The following is a 16,573-nucleotide window of genomic DNA, read 5'->3' on the forward strand; positions in this document are numbered from 1 at the left end:
TGAAGGCAGCTACTATAGAAAAAAGCTTTTTTACTGCATAAAACGCCTTGCAATTTCTTTATTTGTATATGCAACAGAGTGGTATAGTACCTGTAGTACATGTAGTGCAGGCAGGGAGCAGTACAATATACAAAGAAACCACCACATAGATAAGGATATTGTAACGGCAGCGCTCCGGCCAGACACACTGGCCGTGAGTGCTCCCCTGTCTTGTCCTCGTTGCCGGCGGGGCTGAGATTCACATCGCGGGAAACGCCCGCATGCGAGGTTTCAGCCCATCACTTACCTCCCTGGTCTTCCGTTTTCTCAGTCCCGGCGCCCGTACCCCCGCACCGGAGTTCTTACATTTAAAGGGCCAGTACTCCCTTAATTGGTGAAGTCACCTCCACCTATAAGTATCTGCACCTCCCATCACTCCCTGCCTGATCTTTGTTTCCCTAGTGCCTAAAAGAAAGCTTCTGTGTTCCTTTGTTCCTGTGTCCATGTACCTAACCCTAGTTCCTGTGCCACCTGTCTTGTCCACCAGTTATCCTGACCACATCTTGTCTGTATCCTTCTGTGCCATACTTCATCCCAGCAACCTGTGTGGATGAGTCATGCCAGGGGAAGCGACCTGGGTGCCGCCTGCCGCAGCAAGACCATCCCGCTTTACGGCGGGCTCTGGTGAAAACCAGTGGCATCTTAGACTTCGCTCCCTGGCATGGCTCACGTCATCTTCCAAACAGGCCCAGATGATCTACCACCTGCCGTGACCCTTACAGTAAGATCTGGCCATGGATCCCACTGGGGTGGCTTAACAGTCGCAGCAGTTAGCTCATCAAGTGCTACAGCTGAATAAACTTTCTGCTATGGTGCAACAGCTTCTTGCCGCTCAGCAGCAACAGCAGCAGCAACCTGTGCCTTAGACTCCTCCTGTGTCAACCGTTTCTCCCGAGTTTTCTTATGCTTGCCCTCAAAGTTTGACAGAGATCCCAAGCTGTGTAGAGGCTTTGTGACACAATGTTACATGCATCTAGAACTTATGGCGAATCAGTTCCCCATGGAACGTGCTAAAGTTGCGTTTGGGGTCAGTCTACTGTCAAGTAAAGCCCTTGCCTGGGCTACACCTCTCTGGGATCGTAATGATCCGGTCTCCTCGAACCTGCCGGCCTTCCTTGAAGAATTCTGCAAAGTATTTGAAGAACCCGCACGAGCCTCCTCTGCCGAGACGGCTCTTCTGACTCTTTGTCAAGGTAACGCCTCTGTGGGCGACTGCGCTGTTCAATTCCGCACACTAGCTTCTGAACTGGCTTGGAACTACGAAGCCTTGTGTGCCACCTTTAAAAATGGACTCTCCAGTAGAATCAAGGATGCTCTCTCTGCTCGAAATCCTCCTACTCACCTGAGTGAACTTATCCATTTATCCACCCGTATTGATGTGTGTTTTGACACGAGGCAGGAAGATCTTCATTTGGAAAGAGAACGCCTTCGAACAAGGTGATTACCCCGACTGGCTCCTGTGTTCCAACCTCTACCTCTTCTGCCTCCTGCCGAAGAGGCTATGCAGGTGGATCGTTTTCACCTAACGCATCAGGAAAGAGCCCGTCGACGCAATGAGAATTTGTGCCTAAATTGTGCAAGTCCGGAGCACTTTCTAAAAGACTATTCTATACATCCTCCACATCCGGGAGAATGCTTGCATCTTGTACAAGTGTGGCTTCCCTAGATGTGAATATTACCTCTCCTCGTTTGACCATTCCAGTTCAGGTCATTTCTCCTGCCAAGATGTCTTTCAATGCTTCTGCATTTTTGGACCCTGGTTCCGCTGGCGACTTCATTGGTGCCTCCCTGGTTCTGAAATTTCGCCTTCCAGTGACTCGTCTTGCCAAGTCATTGTACATTTCCTCTGTTAATGGACAAAATCTGAACTGTAAGGTGCTAGACTGCACTAAACCTCTCATCCAGCAAGCAAGAGATTTGCATAAGGAAAAAATTTAGTTCTATGAGCTTTCACATTGTATATTGCAGCTTCTTCTTGGTCTTCCTTGGCTTCACCGTCATTCTCCTCAACTAGACTGGAATTCTGGTGAAATCACATGCTGGGCACAGTTTTGCCAAAATCATTGTCTTTTGCCCATCCAGTCTAAAACTCTTTCTTCACCTCCTCCTAGGCCTACTAACAAAAACTTCAGAGCCGACGATCTTTCCAGGTCCTTCAATGTTGCAGTTTTGAATTCCACGCCAAGGCATAATATTCCTCCACAGCGATTGTTTCCAGTAGCTCCTGTCTATCTTTAACAAGTCCCACCTGGAAAATCTTTTGTACCTGCTAAACTGAGACGTAAAGTCTTGAATTGGGGACATTCTTCTTTGCTGCCTGGTCACCCTGGAAAATGGAAGACTTTTCAACTTATCTCCCGGCATTACTGGTGGCCGCACCTTGAACGTGATGTCACAGATTTTGTTCGTTCCTGCGTCACCTGTGCCCGTGACAAAACTCTTCTGCGGATACCTGCGGACCTCTTACAGTCTTTAATCGCTCCAGAAACCCCTTGGTCTCATTGTGCTACGAACTTTATTACTGATCTACTACCCTCCTATACCCCAGAACCTTCTAAATTACAAGAAGAGGGGGAGACAAAAGGGGGGTACTGTAACGGCAGCGCTCCAGCCAGACACCTGCACCTTCACCTATAAGTATTTGCACCTCCCATCACTCCCTGTCAGATCTTTGTTGCCCTAGTGCCTGAGAGAAAGTGTTTGTGCGAGGGGCTGTAGTCTTTCCACCCCTAAACTACTAGGCGGGGCATATAGGTGTTGTGGGTGGGGGGTAGGCGTATATAACCCCCTGTGCTCTTACTGGCGGAGCGTACATGATGTTTTTTGCAGCTCCCTCCTAACCCTCCCTATCTTATTTTATTTATTTTAATTTAATTTATTCATTACAGGGTATGCCCACTTAAGGCGTGCCCTCGGACGCGGTTATGGGCACAGATCAACCGCTTTTGTTAAGGTTCAATGTTTTCCATCCAGGTATGTGAAAGATTTGTGACACGAGCACAGATGTGAAGCCCCGAACACAAATATACTGTATTTATTTATGTATTTATTTATTTTTTATATTCCTCTTTATTCCTTTTAAGGTGCTCCTCCGTTTTTGCAGCTTTTATGTCTCAGAGAATTTCCTCCACAAATGAAATGCACTCAGCAGAACATTATCTTTTCGATCTGTTCTAGAGCGGTAATGCCTTGTTAGAATGCATATGTCTTATCCCAGAGAACATTGGGCTCCCAGGGATGTTCTAGTCTAAACAGTTTACTGACCTTGCATTTTTCATTAACATGGAGGCAGTGATCTCATGCAAGATGGAGTCGTTTTACATGCTTAACATAGCAAATCACTCCGAGGTCATAGCCTGACAAATCTAATGCCAAGAAAACGGATCTTCTCACAATGACAAAATTTCCGCGTCTCGTTGCGTCATGGATTCGCATCACTAACCAATATTTTCCTAGCGCCTTAATACAGGAACAGGAAATAATCCGTCTTCTATGGATCTGGACAAATTCCTTCTCTGTCATCTTCGCGTCTTATAATATGGATCCAATTAAATCTTTTAAAGTTAAAATATACGAATGTCTTATTTTTAGCATGTTGGGAGACTGTGGCAGATGGATGACTTGGCATAGAAGGAATCTTCAATCAAGTCATCCAAGCAATGAAGAACGGAGTAACCTATAGGTTTGCTTTGCTTTAGGCCCCAAAAGGGCTTAAAAACAGTCCAAATGCCTAAAAAATTGCAAAAAAAAACTTTTTAAATAAAAAAAAATTTTTAAAACCCTTTTTTAGCCTTTAAATGAGGAGGTTCAAAAATGGTGTTAAAGCTCTAAAGCAGAGAGTTACCATAAATGACCTAAAAGCTGGGCCTGCTATTTTACTTCTGCATTGTCTCCCACCGTAAGTGCTGAGATGACATTTTATACGTTCTTAAATAATAAATAATAATAAATAAACTTACTTATATTATATTATTAGCCATAAGGCCCGCACAGATCTCTCCATATGAGCTGAGCTGTCTTGCTTGTAGTTGTAATCATGTCACTATCTTGGAATGCAGAGCTCCCATCTTTCCTCCCCACTCCCCTCTTGTCTGCTCAGGAGCAGACCAGTGATGTGAAGAGGAAAGCTCGTACTACGACTTATTAGATTTTGAGGTGGAAGGAAGACTTTCTCAGTCACAGTAGAGTCACACAGTGGGGTCCATGAATCCTCTTTTTTCTCTTGGCGAGGGTCATTCACAAAATAGTTTTCTCCAAATTCCTGCGTTTTTTTATTTTTATTATTGTCCAGGAAACGTGGGGTTGTGATCCAAGGTAGGCTCATTCTAAGTTCAAGTCTGTTTTGTCTTCAAGGTAGGGCACTCTTACAGCCTAGAAGATGAATGACATACACTGACTCTCTCCCTGATTCTGTCCTTTCTTCCATGACCTTCTGAGAGGAGAACCTTGAAAAAGAACAATCCCACTCATTTCTCCCTATAGGACCCTATAGGACCATCAAAAATCTTTATTAAATATAACCAGATTGTCCCAACATGTTTCTGCATAAATGTATATATTCTTCTTCAGGGGCGAATTAGACATCCATTAGGAGGGTACAGAAGATGAAAATGTAATTGGGCCCATCACGCTTATTGGTTGTATTTGTCACTAGCGCTGCTCACTCATTCTGAAACTCACTGCTCAGGAAGGGGTGTGTCCGCATGAAGCATTGAGCCGGCCCTCACTCACCATACTTTGACCTACTCCCTGAGTCTGCTGTGTTGTGATGGCTTTCTTTATCCGATCACTGAAGGATGCTCTGCTCTGTTTTCAAACAAGAATCTGATAGACAGGACAGAAGTGAGCACAGAGCAGTGATAGTCCCGCCCTCACTTCCTGGACTTTGTCCCACCCTGTGCTTCAGCTGGGACAAAGATGATGCTGCAGCCTATCCATTAAAAAGTTATTATGGCCATTAGGCCCTTTCTTTTTTACTATGTCCCCACCAGTGATAGGTCCTCTGTTGTTAAGTTGTGATTTTCATCAAGCTTTTTCCATGGCTACCACCTATGGAGGCCACTGGACTTATTCCTTTCAGTAACATAGTAACTGATTGAGCTTAAATGAGATATATAATGCAGAAAAACTTATCCCCTATCCATAGGATCTCCTGCACTGGACTCCATCTCTCCCCGGGAATGGCGGGTGTCGGCACATGAGCAAAACATCATACGACACGCCTCCTCCATGTATCTCTATGGGAGAGCCGTTTGGCTATCTATGGTCCCAGTGGTTGGGACGCGCCACTCCAAGGGAGAGTCGGGGCCCCATTCAGTCGATCACGGGGGCCCCAGCACTCAAACCCTGCGCAATCTAAAACTTATCCCCTAACCTGCTGATAGGGGAATACTTTTTTTCATGATATATCTCCTTCAAAGAGGTACTCCACTGCTAGACATCTTATTCCCTATTCAATCGACAGTGATCGCGACATCATGGCCACACCCCCTTGTGACATCACTCCACACCCCCTCCATGCATGTCTGTGGGAGGGGGCGTGTCAGCTAACATGCCCCCTCCCATAGACATGCATAGATGGGGCGTGCCATGACATCACGCGTGGGCGTGGCTGTGACGTCACGATCACGGCCTCCGGCTCTGAGTGTTCTGTACAAAATGTTCAGAACGCTGGAGCACCGGAGTACCCCTTTAAGTTTATTGTGTATTATGTAGGGTAATGTCATCGTATACTGGATTAAGTGCCAGAGAAAAAGTTAGGGAATAGCACGAATATTAGAAATATATTTGTTTGGGATGTTCAAGCCACAAAAGCTGGAGTAGAATGAACTCTGTGTATTACAGCAATCCTCTGCATATCACTCAGTTTGTTCAGCTGCGCGGAGCAGCGCCGCATCAGAAGGTTCTTTATACTCCGGCTGGAGCAAGGAAAAGACACATCAAACCAACCCCAAGGAAATGTATTTCCCAGGCCAAGGCTAGTCTTTCAGAATGAACGGGAGTTTGTTTTTCTCCTGGGCTAATTTCTCTTTTAAGGTCTTTGGGTGAAGAAAAGAGACCTGTGTAGAATTTGAGGAAATACTTCAGTCTGCTACTACGGGAATTCATGTACACATATTGTATGTCACATAACACCAGGTCAACTAGGCAAGAAGCAGTCCGTCTGACTGTACATAGTTCTATGGAATTTCAAAAATGTACCTGTAAATATTTACCAAAGATATATATATATATATATATATATATATATATATACTGACCCTAAATGCTCAAGGGAAAGGCAAAATATTTTTCCGTAACTGTAGGGGGTGTCGAGGTTGCAGTTTCACCCCGGCCTGGAGTCTGTGGGGCCCCATACCAGCAGACCAGTACTATGAATGATGTGTTAGAGTTGATTTTGAATGGGGGCCCAGGAGCTGCACGCCTCCGATCCCTAAAATGTTCAAGTCCTATGGAAATGGAAAGTGGAAATTATAACAAATTCTGATCTGATGGTAGCAGCACTAAAGTATAAGAATTGCATAACTAATGTTCCATATTACTAGTGTCACTTCTTAATAAAGCCTTAAAGGGGTACTCCGGTGATAAAACATCTTATCCCCTATCCAAAGGATAGGGGATAAGATGCCTGATCGCGGGGGGCCCGCTGCTGGGGACCCCCGTGATCTTGCACGCAGCACCCCGTTATAATCAGTCCCCGGAGCATGTTCACTCCGGGTCTGATTACTGGCGATCACGGGGGCCGGAGCATTGTGACATCACGGCCCTGCCCCCATTTTTACGTCACGCTCTGCCCCCTCAATGCAAGCCTATGGGAGGGGGCGTGACAGCTCTGTGCACCAGATGTCTAGGGGGGCCGCATCCGAGATCGCGGGGTCCACAGTGGAGGGACCCCGCGATCAGGCATCTTATTCCCTATCCTTTGGATAGGGGATAAGATGTCTTAGTGCCAGAGTAAAGGTGTTGTCAGGGCACAAAAATTTCTTATATATGGCTGAAATCACCTCGTACCAGAAAGTTAAACAGATTTGTAAATCATTTGTTTTCTTTTTGAATTTCTTTTCTATCTGACCACAGTGCTCTCTGCTGACACCTCTGTCCATTTTAGGAACTGTCTGGAGCAGGATAGGTTTGCTATGGGGATTTGCTCCTATTCTGGACAGTTCCTGAAATGGACAGAGGTGTCAGCAGAGAGGACTTTGATCAGACAGAAAAGAAATTCAAAAAAAAAATAACTTCCTCTGTAGTATACAGCAGCTAATAAGTACTGGAAGGGTTAATATTTTTAAATAGGAGTCATTTACAAATCTGTTTAACTTTTAAAAATTGATTGAAAAAAAATGTTTTCCAGTGGAGTACCCCTTTAAACCGTACCTGTCATACCACAGAAAAAAAAATAATGCATATATATGTTACTCACTAGGTCATGCAGATTCTTTACGTGTCTTTTTTTATGTGTCTAGTTTCTGTATTTGGCTCAAACCCCTGCTGCTCCCTCATTCTGACATCCTCTGCTCAGGAAGAGGCATGCCTGAGGCAAGCACTGAAGCCGCCCTCACTTACCATGCATTCACTTCCTCCCTTAGTCTGCTGTGCTGGGTCTCCTCATCTAATCATGGCAGGCTGCTCTGTAACCCCCTCCTTTCTGTTGTCATGCTGAAGTCTGATAGACAGGACAGGAGTAAAGACAGAAGAGTGCTTGTCCCGCCTTTACTTCTTGGACTTTGTCTGGATGGATTATGTTCTGGATGGTAATGGGGACCACTAGTGGTCTTCTTTTAAGCCATGATTTCTATTAAATGAGATTAAAAAATGTATTTCATTTTAGTATATTAGAAAAGTAAGTGTTTTGCCAAGATGTACAACATATAAAAAAAAATTGTATTATGACAGTGCCCATTTAAATGTAAAAAAATAAGTCATACTCACCTATGTTGATTCCCCTCTACTGCCATTCTTCTGTCTCCCAGTCCCAACTCGTGACCACTATCTCCTTAACAAGTCATCAGCAGGAACAGATCACCAATCACTGTCTGCAGGAATGTCCTGCCTCAGGCAGTGATTGACTTAGTGGACGATTGGGGACAGGCAGGCAACTTTGATTCCTAGCAATGTGTATATAAGTCGATTAAGCAAATACTCTACACAGGAAAATGACAGGACAAAAACACCAAGGTCTTCCCTATAAAAGTATATAATCTAGAGAGAATGGCGTAAGGAGGTAGAACAGTTTTTAAAAATGATGTATATGGTGGTAGTGGAGTGCGGATTCCACCTCAAATTAAAGCCCAATAGACACATTTCTGAGTTTTCGCATGCGGATTCCGCATGGATATTGCACCAATTCCACACAGAATCTGCACAAGCCAGAAACCACCCAAATGAAGTGATCTGAACCGGGTTTTACACGTGGTGTGATATCTGGAGGTGAGGGAAGAGATGTATTGAGGGCCAGGATGTAAACTGCTTTGAAACCATTGGGGGGGGGGGGGAGGTTTGTATTTATTGGGCATGAACATGGCAATGCCTCATATACAACTTTGCATGGTGGCACATGGCATGCATACAGGCCCATAATATGAAGCCTAACAGTTTTCTTTTCAAGTGATGATTCTATAGAGAGGGAATAAGAGAAACATATAATGGATTGTCCTGTGTTAGTGCCATGGTTGGGATTCACGTGGATAAGCCCTACAGATGATGAGATCCTTGCCGATGGGCAGAAGAGCACTGTACCCGTTTGTTTCCACTCGTCTCCGCTTGTCTCTCCTCAGAAAACCTCATAGAAATATACTGATCTCGCCAAGAAAAACCAAGCTGTGTCTAGCAGAAAAAAATTAACTGGACCCTCACTTATTCAGCGTCTGATGCATTACTATGACAGGTCAGAAGTTTGTTTTTTTTAGATTAAATGTTACCTCTTAAAGGGATACTCAGTGGGGAAAACAAATGTTTTCAAATCACCAGGTGCCAGAAAGTTATACAGATTTGTAAATTACTTCTATTTAAAAATGTTTAGCCTTCCAGTATCTATCAACTGCTGTATGCTCCAGAGGAAGTTGTGTAGTTCTTTCCAGTCTGACCACAGTGCTCTCTGCTGCCACCTAAGTCTGTGTCAGGAACTGTCCAGAGTAGGAGCGAGTCCCCAAAGCAAACCTCTCCTGCTCTGGACAGTTCCTGAGATGGACAGAGGTGTCAGCAGAAAGCACTGTGGTCAGACTGGAAAGAACTACACAACTTCTGTAAAGCAGCTAAGTACTGGAAGGGTTAAGATTTTTATATAAAAGTCATTTACAAATCTGTTTAACTTTTTGGCACCAGTTGGTTTGAAAAAATGTTTTTTCACTGGAGTACCCTTTTAAGTTGAGATGGTCTGATCACTATAGTACAGCTTCCGAAAACACAGGCATTCCTTTGTTATCATCAGGAAACGTTGTGGCCAGTCATACATTTTACCTGGAGTGGTCTCACTCATGAGTATATACAGTATTATATAGTATTACACTATAGATGTTGACTCTTCCTTTGGTAGAAGGCTCTGGTTTGGGTAGATTGAGATAGTTTTCGTTCTTTCAGAGAAAAATGAATTTACATTCCATTTTTTCATGGAGCTTTGCCTCTATAACACCACTATCTCCATTATCTTCAAAAAGGATGAGTACCTTTAGTGGATTACAGTAGATTTATTTTTATACAGTAAATAGTAATGTATACACATATATATATATATATATATATATATATATATCCTAAATTGGCACCTACAGTCATGTTGAGAAAGCTAAATTATGACCACTGAATGCAGAAAGGCAAGAGCAGAAAAAAATGACTGGAGGCCAACACTGGGTTAATATTCTTTTTTTAATTTAGTCATTTAGCTTGTTAGGTTTTATTCTGGTCATGACTTGTGAGTTCCTGAACTATGTAGTTCAGTAGATGATTCGGGTTAAACGGAAAAGGCAAAAATTCAAGTGGTGGTATTAGAAGATGGTTATTCGGTATGAGCCTATAAAAAGAAAAGAGAGTGCTCCATAGCGTAAAACCGCCCGGGTGAGGGTACCAATTAAATGGAAAAGACCCTTACCGCAGGCCAGTGGCGTACCAAGGGGGGGGGGGGCCCGCCCCGGGTGCCACTCTCAAGGGGGATGCCAGGGGCAGAATGACCCGCCGCCGCCGCTGCTGAGGTCCGGAACGCTCGTCCCAGATCCCCAGCAGACAGCGCTACATTCTCCTGTATGCGTGATACACGCACATACAGGAAGTGTCTCCTCTGTGTGAGCCGCATCTGCAGCTCACACAGAGGAGACGTGACCTCCGCCCCCACGCAGCACGCAGTACAGGTGCCAGTGACGTCACTCATCCGGCGCCTGTACTGTGGAGGGGAGAAGACGCGGGCCCTGCAGCTGAGGAGATCGCTGCGTGGGATATCAGGTGAGCATCCTTTTTTATTTTCTTTTTTGCTCTGTATATACCTATAGGGAAGGGGGGAGAGGGGGGTGCTCTGCATATACCTATAGGGAAGGGGGGAGAGGGCAGTGCTCTGCATATAGCTATAGGGAAGGGGGGAGAAGGGGAGGGTGCTCTGCATATACCTATAGGGAAGGGGGGGTGCTCTGCATATACCTATAGGGAAGGGGGGAGAGGGGGGGTGCTCTGCATATACCTATATGGAAGGGGGGAGAGGGGGGTGCTCTTTATATACCTATAGGGAAGGGGGAAGAGGGGGATGCTCTGCATATACCTATAGGAAAGGGGGAAGAGGGGGGGTGCTCTGCATATACCTATGAGAAAGAGTAGGGTGTAACTCTGCATATACCTATGGGAAAGAGGGGGGTGTAGCGTAGCTCTGCATATACCTATGGGAAAGAGAGGGGGGGGTGTAACTCTGCATATACCTACAGGAAAGAGGGGGTGTAACTCTGCATATACCTATGGGAAAGAGGGGGTTACCTGGCTACCTACCTACCTGCCCTTTTACTGTGCAGGACACCAAGGAGGGCATTATTACAGTTTGTGGGCCTATAGATGGAAAGATTGTGTAGAGGAGGGCACTGAATATGTGCAGAGTCTGACATGTTTTTCCTGCAGATGTTAAGAGATCCACATGGCGGTCTGATCCGGACGGAGAAGAAAAGGAAAGAGAACGCCGCTGATCAGAAAAGACGTAATTGTGAGTCCCAAAATGTAACTGTAATCACTTATATGGTATACACATCCTGGGTACAGCTGATATCTACCGCCATATGGTCCTGTATATAATTACATATATTGTATACAGATCCTTTATAGTATACTGGTCTGTGTATAGTGGTTTTATTCAGTACAGTATGGCGGTATTTTCCAGTTATTGTGTGGTGGTATATATTTACTCCTTGCATACCAGTATTATTGGTCATGGAAATTTACCTACGTTAAAGTGTTTCTTACATATATAAATTTTTATTTATTGTGTGTGGGATTTAGGTGGAATAGGGGGGTGGCAGAAGATTGACGAACTGCAGAGCCTAGCAGGGGCCCTTGCCTTTTTTTTGGTCCGGGGGCCCCGAGTGTTGTCAATCCGCCCCGGGGGGGGGAGGGGAGGGAGGGGGTGTAATTAAGGGGGGGGGTGCGTGTGTGTGTGGAGGGGGGGGGGGTGCCAAACAAAGGTTCCGCCCCGGGTGCCAAATGCTCTAGGTACACCCTGCCGCAGGCGGTTGTGTGAACTCACACACAACAATGGTCAGCGTGAATGAGTAGTAGGGCCCGGTCTGCAGCCTCCCAACCAAACAAGCAGTAGATGTGGACTTCCAAAGGACGGTGGGTTACTGCTGCGCTGACAAGGGATAGGCACGTCAGATGAGTAGAAAGAAGGATTTCATTTAAAACAATGTTAAGCATTATTTTAAATAAAATCCATCTTTTTACTCACCTCATGTGCCTATCCCTGGTCAGCGCAGCGGTAACCCACCGTCCTTTGGAAGTCCACATCTACTACCATTCGGTATGAGCGACATGGAAAGCTGAACCTCAACCTCATACAGATGGTTTACTTTACAGATGGTTTACTTTGAAATGTCGAGTCATTGATGTATGGCTGAAGTATGCGCGGCAGTGAGATACCCCCGGCTCCTGTGAAGAATGTTCAGAAAAGTATGTTATTCCAGCCATAACCACAAGAGTGTCTACAGTGGACATATCACAACATGGATAATTCTCAGCCTTGTACTAGGTGCATAGTAAGAGAATAAATAAGGTATTCAGATCTAGGATAAAAATAGCTATACTCTTCTCCATACACAGGGTGGTTTCCATTGCAGCCTTTATAATTATTCTCAAAGGTTGGTAACCTACAAAGTAAGGCAAAGCAGAGAAGAGTAGTATCAGATGGTTACTGTCTAGGTAAGCTATTGTTTTGCTATCTGCCAGGGATTTACTCTTTGGAATACAAAAATACAAATAGTAAAAAATAATGATTAAATGAATGAATACTACGAACTGCTACACCCCATGGCTTTCATATCTAAGCAGTTAAAGGAGTGCCGCAGGACCCCCATGATCTCCTGTACGTGGGATCCGACATTGCCGCGGCTCTGCGCGGCCAATGCACGTGTCACTGACTTTACTGAGGTCAACGACATGCACCCTCCATTCAGCTTTATGGCAGAGGAAGGGAGGCACGAACGCTGCATTTCCGCCTCTCCTATAGAGATACATGGAGGGGGCGAATCGACCGCGATGTCACGCTGCGGCCAACACACCTCCTGCATGGGAGGGCCTCGGCAGAGCCGGGGCCCTGTACAGGAGATCGCTGGGGTCCCAGCGCTTGGACCCACTGCGATCAAGTCCTTATTTCCAGCATACATTTATTGATAACCTATCCTCAGAGTAGGTCATTGACATCAGATTGGTAGGACTTTGAAAACCTACAACTTTGAACATCATTTGCTTTTAGGTAAAATAAAAAGTGTGAGTCTGTGACAGGATTATGGGCGCCCAGGGCTCACTGATACACATGAAAGCTAGTCTGCCTGGGCCGATCTCACAGAACAGTGTTAATTTTGGTTGCAAATTTCTATTTAGTTTTAGTCTCAGTCTTTTCACTAGAAGGCCATTTTAGTTTTAGTCATATTTTAGTCACCTGAATTGTTTGAGTTTTAGTCTAGTTTTAGTTGACTAAATATCCAGCAGATTTAAGTCGACTAAAATTTTATGGGTTTAGTTAGCGAGCAATTGTCAGGATCCGGGCTGGTATGCAGGAAGGGCACTGGAGTGGATCCTCTGTGTCAGTGAGGCGATGGCGTGGGCCGTACCAGGGGAACAGAATCTAAGAGGTTACTGGTTTTCACCAGAGCCTGCCGCAAAGCGGGATGGACTTGCTGCGGCAGGTAATCCCCAGGTTGTTCCACCCGATAGCGACTCAACCTCACTGACAGCTGAGACAGGCGCAGTACACAAGGACAAGGCAAGGAGAGTTAAGATGTAGCAGAAGGTCAAGGCAGGCGGCAAGGTTCGTAGTCAGGGGCAACGACAAGGGGTCTGGAAACACAGGCTAGGGAACACACAGAAACGCTTTCTCAGGGCACAAGGCAACAAGATCCGGCGAGGACAGGAAGGGGAAGTGGGATTATATATTGTGGGGAGTGATTGGAACTGATTGGGCAAGGCACCAATTAATGGTGCACTGGCCCTTTAAATTTGAGAGACCCGGTGCGCGCGCGCCCTAGAGAGCGGGTCCGCATGCGCCGGGACTGTGCAGGAGGTTGGGGCAGGTGAGTGGAACGGGATGCCACCCGCGGGCAGGCACGTCCCGCCGCGTGGATCGCATCCTCGTCGGGGGACACAGAGCAGTGCTCCCGGTCAGTGAGTCTGACCGGGGCGCTGCAAGCAAGGTCAGAACGCCGCGAGCGCTCCGGCATTACAGCAATGAATTATTTAAGCATTTTTATTACGTTTATTAAAGTTGCCCGATCTTCCTAGCTAAATCTTGTAGAAGGGGGAAAACCACAATGACTCTCTAGTCCTCATATTTCATCCTGATATCTCATCCCCCTCACTAACTATTCTCTACCGCTGCTTGATGGACAGTCAACAGAATGTTTAAAAATCCCGGGCAATCTCTATAACCGGAGAGTAACATGATCAGGACATGTACCAGAACCCACCCTTGCATAAGGGGGTGTATTACAGTAAATTTAACTCCAATATATTTTAAGTTGACATATAAGTAATGTGTGCCAAATTTCATTGAAATAGGCCCATTCATTTTGAAGTTATGTTATGAGTTATGCAGCATTGACTTGCTGCCAAGTGCCGACTGCCACAGGGTTTCCCGAGCAAAGGCATAAGTTTGGTGTATATTTTGTTCCCTTTTTATTTATCAACTTTTTTTTTCTTTAATTTTTTTTACAGGAAAATGACTGGACTACATCAGAAAGAACATGTTGCCCATTGACAACCTAACGATGCCATCCTGCTACCACTCCAGCTGATTTTTATTTTGAAGCTCTGAGCAGCTGATGCTAAGAGCAGCTGACTGGACCTGAATAAAGGTGTTCTCTGGCAGATTCATATTTCTAAGAAAATAAAACTTTGTCTAGTTGAAATACAAAATGCCCAACCCTTCTCTCTCTCTCTCTCCCCCCGCCCCCTTTTTAGACAGTAGGCTGGTCCCACTGAAGGTGGGCACCATCATGGCTGGAACATGAATTACCACCTTAACATTGCCTCAACAGATTGGAAATCACACCACAGAGCATAAAGTACAGGGTTATTACCAGAGAGATGCCATAATACAATACCATAACAGAGGACATCGCCTCGGTATCTGTATATCTGTTGAGAAATTCTTCAGAACTGCATGGGCTTGGGAGCCTGATGGTCCTTGTCATCATCCTCATCGGGCCATGGATCTGCTTTCTAAGGTCATTGTGGTCTGTGAAATCTCTCTGAACTCTTGTGACTCATATAAAGTAGTTTCTACCCTGAATATCCTCGGCCTCTTGTATATATATCAGTAATCATTGCAAAATAACTCTGCGAAAATGCGAGTTCTTAGTGGGTAAAAGTGAAGACAAACACCTTCTGTGACCCTTTGAATGGATGTTATTGGTGTTTTCAAGGAGCAGAAAGGTATCCGATGCCTTCGTTTCCTGAGAGAGAAAAAAAGCAGAGAATTATTCGGTCTTTTTTATCATAGTTGACATTGCTTGGAATTAGTATATTTAGACTAAATGTTTAATTTACTGTCCCAATACATTGGTTGAGTGGACGTCTGTTCTTGGTCTCTGGTGACCCTGCTTAATGAATGAGCCTTTGTGGGCTTAAGATTACAAAAAATGTATAAAATGCACAAACATTAAGGTAAACAGTAAGACATAGAAGGGGAACTATTTCCAGGCCACATCACTGCAGAGGAAAAGAATGTGCCCACAACCTCCTATCTCGAGCAGCACTTGTAAAAACATTTCTTCTGAGCCACTGAAATGAGCTACCGGGAGACACAAAGCAGCTGACTGCCTGACCTCCGAGATTCCATCCGAAATCAGCTGTATTTGGCTTCGAGTAAACTGAGCCACTGTACACTATGGCCGCTTGGCACATGTATTAACTGTGATAATATACTCACTGGCCACTTAATTAGGTGCACATATTCAATTGCATCTCTACGGTTTACAGAGAATGGTCCGGAAAGAAAGAAAATATCCATTGAGCGGCAGCTATGTGGACGAGAATGCCTTGTTGATGTCAAAGGAGGATGGGCAGAATGGTTTGAGATGACAGAATGGCAGCAATAAGTCAAAGAACTACTTGTTACAACCAAGGTATGCAGAATACCATCTTTGAATGCACAACGCGTCAAACCTTGAAGCAGATGGGCTACAGCAGCAGAAGACCACACCTGAGGCCACTCCTGTCAGCTTAGAACAGGAAACTGAGGCTACAATTCGCATTGACTCACCATAATTGTGCAATGGAAGAACGTTGTCTGGTCTGATGAGTCTGGATTCCAGCTGCCATATTCAGATGGCAGGGTCAGAATTTGGCATAAACAACATTTTCATGGCACGGTTTGGGCCCTTTGGTACCACTTAAGGATTGTTTAAACCTGAGTATTGTTACTGACCATGTCCATCCCTTTCTGACCACAGTGGACCCATCTTCTGATACTTCCAGCAGGATAATGCCCCATGTCACATGACATCATTTCATACATGACAATGAGGTCACTGGACTCCAATGGCCTCCACAGTCACCAGATCTCATCCAATAGATCTAAAGCAACTGTGTGATGTCATCATGTCAATATGGAGAAACTTTGTGATGTCATCATGTCCATATGGTGAAACTGTGTGATGTCATCATGTTCATATGGAGAAACTCTGTGATGTCATCATGTCCATATGGGGGAACTGTGTGATGTCATCATGTCCATATGGAGGAACTGTGTTATGTCATCATGTCCATATGGAGGAACTGTGTGATGTCATCATGTCTATATGGAAGAACTGTGTGATGTCATCATGTCCATATGGAGGAACTGTGTGTTGTCATCTTG

This window comes from Hyla sarda, chromosome 11 (genome assembly GCF_029499605.1).
Source record: "Hyla sarda isolate aHylSar1 chromosome 11, aHylSar1.hap1, whole genome shotgun sequence".
In the NCBI taxonomy this organism is placed as follows: Eukaryota; Metazoa; Chordata; class Amphibia; order Anura; family Hylidae; genus Hyla; species Hyla sarda.